The sequence below is a fragment of the Mirounga angustirostris genome, unplaced genomic scaffold (assembly GCF_029215605.1).
Source record: "Mirounga angustirostris isolate CCGP_5_RB_7025 unplaced genomic scaffold, mMirAng1.0.hap1 SCAF_5, whole genome shotgun sequence".
In the NCBI taxonomy this organism is placed as follows: domain Eukaryota; kingdom Metazoa; phylum Chordata; class Mammalia; order Carnivora; family Phocidae; genus Mirounga; species Mirounga angustirostris.
Window position 1 is genome coordinate 112,094,109 of NW_026991713.1, and position 9,671 is coordinate 112,103,779.

At 50.3% G+C, this 9,671-nt stretch overlaps 1 long non-coding RNA gene across 2 annotated transcripts; it reads left to right on the top strand.

Annotated features, from left to right (window-relative positions):
• Positions 1 to 327: 327 nt before the first annotated feature.
• LOC135364478 (uncharacterized) lies at positions 328 to 9,345 on the top strand. 2 transcript variants are annotated; one of them, XR_010411664.1, is made up of 3 exons: positions 328 to 2,500; positions 3,675 to 4,802; positions 7,905 to 9,345. It is a non-coding gene; the product is annotated as an uncharacterized LOC135364478 (long non-coding RNA). The 2 variants fall into 2 exon arrangements; XR_010411665.1 differs by having other exon boundaries at positions 4,590 to 4,802.
• Positions 9,346 to 9,671: the final 326 nt, after the last annotated feature.

Genomic DNA, 9,671 nt, shown 5'->3' on the forward strand with positions numbered 1-9,671 from the left:
CGGGAGACAGGTCATCTGCTGCCCTCGGCTCATCTAGCCACCTTTCATGTCGCAAGAGTGGGCCTCTTGTCTGCCCTCCTGTCCAGCTCTTACTCAGTCAAAACGCATTCTGCTGTGCCAAGGTGTACGTGTGTCCCTGTGGCTGGTGACGGTCTACGGAAAGATGCGTTTAGAGTGACTTCTAAGTGGCTTTAAGGCTTGCTGCAGCATGGAAGACCAGCTTTCATCGTTAGAGGTGGGTCTGCAGGGCGACACACGGTGCCTGTTCCACCCCCGCTAAACACCACATTGGCATCAAAATCAAGGATGCAAAAGTGTGATGATGAAGTTCACAAAGGAGGGAATGGGCAACTCGATGCTGAGTTGTATGTCAGGATCCCAAACTCCCAGATCCAAACGAACATCAAATGCACTCACCGCTCCAGAAGGTTCCGCAGCCTGCCCCATGCAGCAGAAAAAGTGCTCAGCAGATCTTCTGGAGCCAGGGATCACCTTGACCTCCTTCCCGCCTGCCCATTCCATCTTGACTCTTTTTTTCTACCTATCCATCCCAGACCTTGCTGTGGTCAGAGGTCGCTGAATTAAAATTGTGCACAACAAAAGCTTTGCTGATGTATCAGAATTTCTAGGGTGACCTAATTCCCTGTGTCTGTTTTTCACGACTTTTCTATTTCTTCCCCCCTCTCTTGTTTATAAGAGCAAATCACTGGACTGAGATCAAGCAGTTCATGGTGCCAAAAAACCAGAGAAGCTGCCGAGGCTCCAAGGGTGATGCAGAAAGGCCTCCCCACGCCAGCATCACCCCACTGAGCAGAGGCCTTGCACTCAGCTCCACGGGACCCCTGGGGTCGGTCCCGCACCTGGGCTCAGCAGGGCTCGCAGCTCAGGTGCACGACAACCACCAGCCTGGGGCTCCCTCAGCAAACTGCCCTCAGCTCTAGTGGGGGGCCTCGCTTTTATCTTCAGGTGAGGGGCAAGGGCCGAGGTGCAGGTGACTCGCACTGGTGTTCTATAGAAGAAGGAGAAAGTGTTGGGGGGGTGGGACGCTAGCCAGAATAACACTTCTTGCCTGTTCTTCCCTCTTTTGAATGCTTTCCTATTTTGTGCTCTGTTTCTTGCCCCTCCCTATCCTGGAAGGGAAGAAGGCCCCCCGTGTGTTTTTGTGTGGCAGTTCGCAGAGGCCAGGAATTTGGGGTGGATGGGAGCTCCCGAGACTTACAGCCTGGCGTGTCAGTTCTCACCACCGAAACTCCAGGGTTCCCGTGAACTTGATGTGGTGGGATTACCTCCCCCACCCTGAGTGCAGAAAATGAGAAAAATGCTATGGAAGCCTGCCCAAGATCACTGAGCTAATACATGGAGAAGCCCTGATAGAAACATAGATTTTTCTGAATCTAAGTCTAAAAAGAAGTTACCCATATATCAAAAAGTTTAAATTGCAGTATTCGGTCTTTCAATCGTACGTAAGTGGTGGGATTATTTGAAAGAACCTGACGGTGACTCCTGTGTGACCCATATTTAACCTGCTTGATCGACCCAGGTGCTCCTTTGCGCATTCCTTAAAGTGAAGCCCCTTGCATGGGGTTAGCTCCTACGGACTCAGGAATGAAAGTCCTGACCAAGCACCTAGAGATTCTAGGTGCTTCCAGCCCATCAGCTCATTTAATGGATACCCTCATCACCCTCCCCATCATCGTCATCACTTACCCCCTGTCTGACGCTGTCTGACGCTGGGGACAAAGAGGCACAGAGCCATAATTCACCAGCCAGAGACCCCCCCCAGAGGTAGTGTTGGTTCAAACCCAGGAACTCTGGTCCATAGTCTCTGCATTTCACTGCTTTGCTCTCTTCTTTGTCTCTTTCTAGGCAGCCCTCACTTCTCTCAATGTTTCCATGGTGGGGAGGGGCACAGATTCAATTGTGCAGATGACCCAACCATGCTGGCTTACCCTCCTGGGCGCTGTAGCTGGGCTCAGCTCATTGCAGACTCATTGTCAAGAAGCCTCATACAGGTATTTAGGATGGCCCAAGAGAGAAGGAATATTTGGAAGTAAATCCCTTTATATCTGCTCCCCAAATTTTAAGTTGCAGGTCTGAAGGGGTCTGGAGGCCGCATTTCTCACAAGTGGCCAGGTGATACAGAAGTCTCTAGTCTGAACACCATGCTTTGAGCAGCATGGCTCGAGACCACAGTTTTCCAGACTAGATTCCAGGGGTTTCCTGAAGATGCCTCGGGAGAGGGCCTGGGATTGTGTGAAGGGTTTTGAGTAAGATTTCCTTTGGAAAAGGGGTTTTCATGCTTTGAAAAAAAAGTTTGAAAACCACAGCCCTAAACTTAATATCCCATACATTTGGAGATACTTACTAGAATGTGTGGTAAGAAATTTCTGTCCCAAAGATCATTTTTTTACAGACTTTGCTGACTCAGGGGAATCAGCAGCCATGTTTGGACAGCCGGCCTCACAGTGACCTCTCTGCTACCTAATGGAAAATGTTGAAGGTACTCTACTTCGAAATAATTATATTTACATAGCCTCTGTGGTCTCTCTCTCTCTCTTTCATAGATGCCTGTAGGAGAAAAGGATACTCACTTCTGGAATTCATCAGCTCCAGCTATTTATTTCCATTTGAGGCCAGAAACTTATTTTTTTTCCCTGTGGTTAAGTTTCTTATGGGAGAGGGGGAAGGAAGGCCTCTAACATGTAATTATCAGAAATTGTTCCCCTTTGCTGAAAAATCACTCAATCTGTCCCAAATTTTGACTGAGAGTTCCCCACCAGACCAGAAGAGAAGAGATATGGGGGCTACTGAGCTGGAAGGACCTTAATAGAATCCAATGTCTTCTACCATCTCCAGCTGCATTCTCCAAGTAAAGGGTTCCATGACCAAATAAGTCAGGGCAATGCTGGGCTAAATGAATTTGTCTACTGTAGGATTTCTTAGAGTCTTATGTAAGCTAATAAGGTTGTAATGCTCCACAAGGCAACAACAGTCTGCAGGGTTGGAGCGCCTGGGTGGCTCAGTCGGTAAAGTGTCTGACCTGGTTTCTGCTCAGGTCATGATCTCATGGGTTGTGAGAACCAGCCCCACTTTACACTCGCGCTCAGCGGGAGTCTGCTTGGATGTTCTCTCCCTCTCCCCCTGCCCCTTTCCCTGCTTGCGCACGCACTCTCTCTCTCTCTCTCTAAGATATAGATAGATGATAGATAGATAGATAGATAGATAGATAGATAGATAGATAGATAGATAGATAGATAGATAGATAGATAGATAGAGATAGATGATAGATAGATAGATGATAGACGGATAAAATAGTCTGCAGTATTGCTCAAATTTCCTTGAGCACAGAGCCTGCTTTTCATTGAACATCTCAAGGATCACTTAGAATTCCATGGATCCCAGTTTCTGGGACCAGTTGAGAGAGCCCCAGCTTTAGAGACTCTAATGAAATCCCTAAAGCTGGAGGACATCTGCCCTTGCAGTCTGGTTCTCAGCAAGAGCAGACACCAAGACCTTTCACATCTGGAATTACAATTCTGGGGAGTTCCTGCCTAAGACTCTGGGCCAGCCCTGGGAGGGTGATGTCAGAGGCTGAGACCAGAGGGCCACCCCAATGGCCGAGGGCTGCTTCTGCAAGGCCAGGGCTGGGTTTCTTTCCCCCTTTGCATCTCCAGGGTGGCCGGCAGAGAGCCATCTGTAAATGCGGATGGGGCCGGATGTGAGTGGATCACAGCAAGATGGCGCAGAGGGCATGAAGGAGGAGGTACCCAAGCCAGCAGACATGCACAGTTCCCGGGAGGCCAGGGAGAGAGGGAGAGAGGCCTCTGAGTATGGGAGTTGAGACCCTGGAGAACGCACGGAAGGTTTCAGGTGGGAAGGCTTCAGGTGGGCCTGGTCCCGCACAGTGGGAAATCAGCAAGTCACTAAGATCCCATTCAGGCCAAGGTTGGGCAGGGCCCTGTTTTGCATCTAGTCCCCTTCCACTGCCCTGGGCTTCAGCTTACTCATTTCTCAAATGGGGGGGTGGGCGGTGATGGTTCTAAAGACCTTCCCGGGCTGGCACGTCCCCAAATCTGATGGTACATAGGAAGCAAGCTGGGTGAGCCTGGGGGTACACAAACAATTTTTTATTTTTATAGTTATGTTTTTGTTTTAATGTTTATTAGAAAAAAATGTGAACTAGAACCTCAAGCCCATGCTCTGCCCAGCATTCCTACATCGGTGGAGGCTGAAGCAGGGAGCCCCAGGGCCTCCAGTGCTTGCTCAGCTCCTGTATTCTATACATATGGGAACAGATGTGACAAAAATGAGAGCAGGCAAAGGGAACTGTAGTTATGGATGCCCAGGAAAATTCAGATTTCCCTCCAGGAAGAAGGCCTCCTGACTACGGGAGGGAGCTGGTCCCTGGGGCCGGGAAGGTGTGACCGTGAGGTGACAGGCTCAGCATGCACCCCTGTCCCCCCAAACCCTCTCCAGCCAGCAACCAGGGGAGGGCTGAGCTCAAAACAGCCTTAACAAAGGACTTCACTCGTCTGCTCTCCTGAGTCTTTGGAACCCAGATTCCAAGTCATAGACTGCATCTCTCCCAGCTATGCCGCAGGTCCCCGGGAGTGACAGACGCCTGAGGATGTCTAACAACATCTGCAGATGAAAACAAAATGCCAGAATGTGCGCCGTTTCCTGTCCGTCCAGCTGCCTTGCAATCTTTGGATTCCAAGACCCGGATTCAGTTCACAGGATGAGATTATCTTAATTCGCACTGCTTCCAAGTCCACCTTGTGAAGCTGTATTTAAACTAAAAGGTAAGACAGTGCTCGTTCAGTTAACTCAAAATAGGTCTCCGGTTGACCCTTTAACGCTGCAGTTTAATGTGACACAGGGCTCTCTGCAAAGCAAATGGCTAGGCTTAAATAATGTAAAATTTTCTATTTTCTGACTATGGTTCCAACCTGGCTTCAGCAGGAGTCTCTGCCCATTCATCACTCTCCTTCAGGGAGTAATAATAGCCACTGGGATTTAGTGGGGGCCTGTTATACGGGGGGCACTATTCTAGGAACTTGACACTTACTAACTCATTTAACCCCATGAGCCAGGGAGGGTTATTATTCCCATTTTAAAGATGAGGAGAGTAAAGCACGGAGAGGCTAGCACCCAGGGTCACATGGCCAGTAAATCACAGAGCAGGGATTTTGAACCCTCAACGGGAAGATGGCCTCCCTAGAGAAAAGCTTCGAGACCTACATCCTTTCCAGTTACAGGCTCCAACAAAACAAAACAAAAACCAAACACCAGTGCATTTCCAGTCAGTAATTTTCACTGTGGGTTGAGGAGACCGAAAGCTTCCTCTAGAACAACAGGAGAATCTAAGAATCTAGAAGACTCTCCAGGTAACTGGGTTTCAAAATGTGAATGCAGGCCAGAAAAAACCCTGAGCCCAGCACCAGCTCTGCAGTTCAAGCTACCCAGTGGGGAGAGGCCGGGAGAGAAAGAAGGGGGAGACGGGGAGTTGAGAACCCCTTCTGGAACCTTCATCCCAGGGTTTGGTGCAGAGGAGAAAGCCCATTCTGTTCTTCCATGGGGAGCATCCCGGAAACCCTGAATGGGTACAGGGGATTCGGTGGGAAGCTGATCTGACCTGCTGTTTATCAGCCCTGCTTATCAGGGGGGAACAGAGACCAGTTTCGTACAGATTGGCAAATGATGTACTGTTAGCCACCTGGTCTTGGACCTGGAATCCAGGTGGGCCCTGGGGGCCACACTCAGCATGCTGGTATCTGTCTGGTCGGCAGCGCGTGGGTCCGTGTGGGTCGATGTGCAGTTTTCTGCGCCCCCCTGGCCCCGTGTAGTACCTGGTTGCTACGCCATCAGTGATGTTCCTGGCCAGGAAAAAACCCTCTAGACAAGACAAAGTAGGCTGACAGCCTGTCCCTTAGGCCATGAGAGCTGGTAAAAGGCCAAGCAGACCAGCCAATGCAGCCATGAACAAGGGACTTCTCCAGACCTTGAAGGATAAAGCTCCTAGGCTCTTGGGGGCTCAGCCACTGGCCTCTTCTAGCCACACCCACTCCTCCCAAGCTAATTATAGCCACGCCCACTCCCCCAGGCTCATTCTAGCCATGCCCACTCCCCCCACAGGCTCATTCTAGCCACGCCCACCCCACTGGCTCATTCTAGCCACGCCCACTCCCCCCCACAGGCTCGTTCTAGCCACGCCCACTCCCCTGAGAACCGTGCTCTACCATCTCTTTCTCTTGGTGATCCCAGCCTTCCATCTCCAGCCTGCACCTCCCTTCTAAACTCCTGATGGCACATACAACTGCCCACCTGACTTGGGAATTAACGCGTATCCCAAATTTCACTCTGATTGTCTCCACACCAGACCTACTCTTACCTTGGCTAATGCCAACTCCATCCTCCCAGGTACTCAGGCCAACAACTCTGGAAGTTATCCTTGATTTCTTTTTGTTTCTCACCCCTCACACCGCACGTTCTGTAGGTTGTCCACTCAAAACATACTCACTCACTCCCCAGCCCGTGTCTCGATCAAGACCCCTGCTTCCCACTTGGGTTGTTGCCCTGGCCTCTGCACAGTCTCCCGGCCTCTCCCCTTGCTTCCCACTTTGCAGGGCATCCCCCAGCAGCCGAGCGAGCCCTTGCCATGTGAGTCGCAGGCCATGGCCCTCCTCTGCTCAGAGCCCTCCAAGATCCCACCTTGCTCAGAGCTTGGGGCCCCTGACTTGGCCCTGCTGCTCCTCTGTCCTCCTGTCCTGTTGCACTCCCCTCCTCCCCAAAGCCCGCAGCCACTCCGGCCCCATGCCCGTCCCAGAGGGCCCTTGTCCTTCTTGGGAGCGTGCTTCCCTGATACCTGAATGACTTGCTTCCTCACCTCCAAATTCTTCTAATTGCCACCCTCCCAATGAGGCCTTCTGGGGTCACTCTATTTATAACAACAGCTGCCACCCAGCCCCATGACATTTCCTCCCTCCCTTTCCTGATTCCTTTCCTCCATAACGGTTTCCCCTTCTAATAAACCACAGTCTACTTATATGCATTCACTGTCTGCTCCCTTCCCTGGGAGGCTGGGACCACGGGAGCAGGACTTTCACCCGCGTTGGTTGCTATATCTGGGCACCCAACGCCAGGCACCCAGTAGGTGCTGATGCCAGTTTGTTACCCGAAAGCCCTGCCTATCTGCAGCATAATGAAGGAAAGCGCTCTTCAAGCAGAGGAGATTCTCATTGCTACGATTTACAATCCTTAAACTGAAGACCTTCAGCTGTCCGGCCTCCAGTGTTGCCCACATCCTCAGGGAGCTCACTCAGTCACAGCTTTCTAGATCTCAGCCATAAAGGGTGGGAGGAAGGCGGGCCCTGGGGACATCTGAGCTGTGATACAGAGACTTTGTCCTCTTCTTGCTGGGACCCTAAGGAAGCCCCGAAGCCAGGAGCCGGCCCGAGAGGCAGGCAGATAACAGGAGTGGCTGGAGGTTTGCTAACCATGGGCTGGCAGGTGACAGGCTGGGACGCTAAGTTCAGGCAGACAGAGAAGGAGCCCGTGGCCTCACCCAGACACAGAGAAGGCAGGACCCTCTGGTGCTGTGTGTGTCTCTCCGCCAAACTGCAAACTTCTGGAGGGCAGGGCCTGGCCTCGGCCCATCCTCTCTGCCCAGGGGCTGCCTCAGAACTTGGTACATAGTAGGTATTCGTTAGATGCTTTTGAGGTAAGCTAAGCATTCGCCAAATGACCTCTGGGTACATTGCCTTTGTTAGCATATTCCTAACATGGGCAAAACCTCTGTAGAGGTGCATGTGTGGAAGCTGTGGGTCCCCCCCAGTTTTGCCTCCTGGTTGGTTTCTTGGGATCGACCAGTTCCCTTTGAGGTAAGGCAGCTGTGTCTGCTCCAGGATATTTCAGAGTGGCCTCACCTCTCCACCCACCCTGGGTTATCCACGGGACCCACCCTGAAAGCCAGAAACACAGTGGAGCCCTGCCTGGCCCCGAGAGAAAGAATGACATTGCTGCAAGCCATTGAGAGAAAGGAGCTTGGAAGGTCAGACCGTGCACAATCATCTCATACATTTCCCTCCTTCTGCTCATCTAAGAGGACACAAGGAAAAGGGCTGGATTCACCCGATTTCCCTACACCCATGCCCTAATGGTGGGATTCTGGTTGCATCTTCTCTCCCTCCCATGGAAATGCTGTCTCCTTTACAGCTCCCTTGCAGCTTTCCCTCTCCCTGATGGTTTGCAGCGTTGACGGGGTAGGAATCAAATCTGAGGCTTGAAGCCTGGGAGATTTCCCACCAGTGTGCTCACGCCTTTGCAGGGGATCAAAACTGTGCCCTACCTGCTCTGTATAAACCAGGACAACCCCCAAGTCCCTCCCAGCCTTTCAGATCTCCTATCCTTGAGTTCTCCAGGCAACTTTCACCACCAAAGGGAGGCCAACACACCAAGAGACCTGTCCCCAGCTTGGAATCCCAGAGACCCCCAAAGCGGTGATGAACGGCTCCATTTTGCGTGACAGCTAATTCGCTGGCGGATCAGTGGAAAACTCAGCGACATTGTGAGTAAGGAAGTTGGAATGTCGGTCTTTGCTGGGATTTAATATGACAGATTTCTGGCTCTGAACTTGGACAAGATTAACTCTTCATTCTGAAGGAAAGAAAGAAGAAGAGGAAGAAGAAGAAGAAAAAAAAAAAACCGCCTCTCTGAAATCGCAGTTTAGTGGAACAATGTGCAGCTTTGAAAGTGTTGCAGGCGGTCAGATTTGCGCATTCCCTTTTTCCGGGGCTGCATATTTTCTGTGTCTGATAAAATGTTTGTTACACCTCCTCTGTGCCAGGGACACATACAGTAAATTGTCAGCTCGAACCATGTAATCTCTTAACCAGAAGGCTCCAAACATCTGTTGGCCAGTTGTCGAATGGTTGGATCATTAACATGGCTTCTAATTTTACTCTTTGAATTTAACATAAAAAGTTTTAATGAGCGTATGTAATTCATACTTTCCAACTTCAGAGAGTCCTGAAAGAGAAACCTATGCTTTTATAATCCAAGTCTCTGACGTAGACAGCTTTATTTTTAATTCCCATCCCCCCCACCCCCGCCCGTACACAAATGCATTATAAAAGAGGTCAATTGGACATTATCTTCCTTTCCAAGACAGGCTTTCAAATATTTGTCTAGGTTTTGGTGAAGAGCCCCTTTCAACTTTGGGCTCAGATGATATGGCAGACGTGTTCATTCTGCATTTCAGCCTGAGACTTGTGTTGTGAGCCCCCCATTCATCCATCTATAAAAACAAATTGAAAATTGGCATGAGAAAGACAACCCCTGAGTCATGTTGAGAGAATTCAGTTTTAAAACTTGCCCTCACTCTCATGCCTGTTTTTACTGAAATGAGCTGGGGTTAGTAATGGTTTGTTCCTGCCAACTTAGTTCACTTTTCCCATTTCCCCCTCTCTGGGTATGCCCTCAATCTCCAGCCTAGAAAGTGACTGCATTGGATTAAATGCAATTTGGATTGACCTTTTTATTCAGAGACTTGCCTCCGTTAATATATTTTGGGCTATTTTTTAGGAACAAACTCCAAGAGGTGAGAACAGAAACATTCAGTGCAATAGCAAACGCCACGGAGAAAACGTCCCTTGAACACTGACTCACTAGGG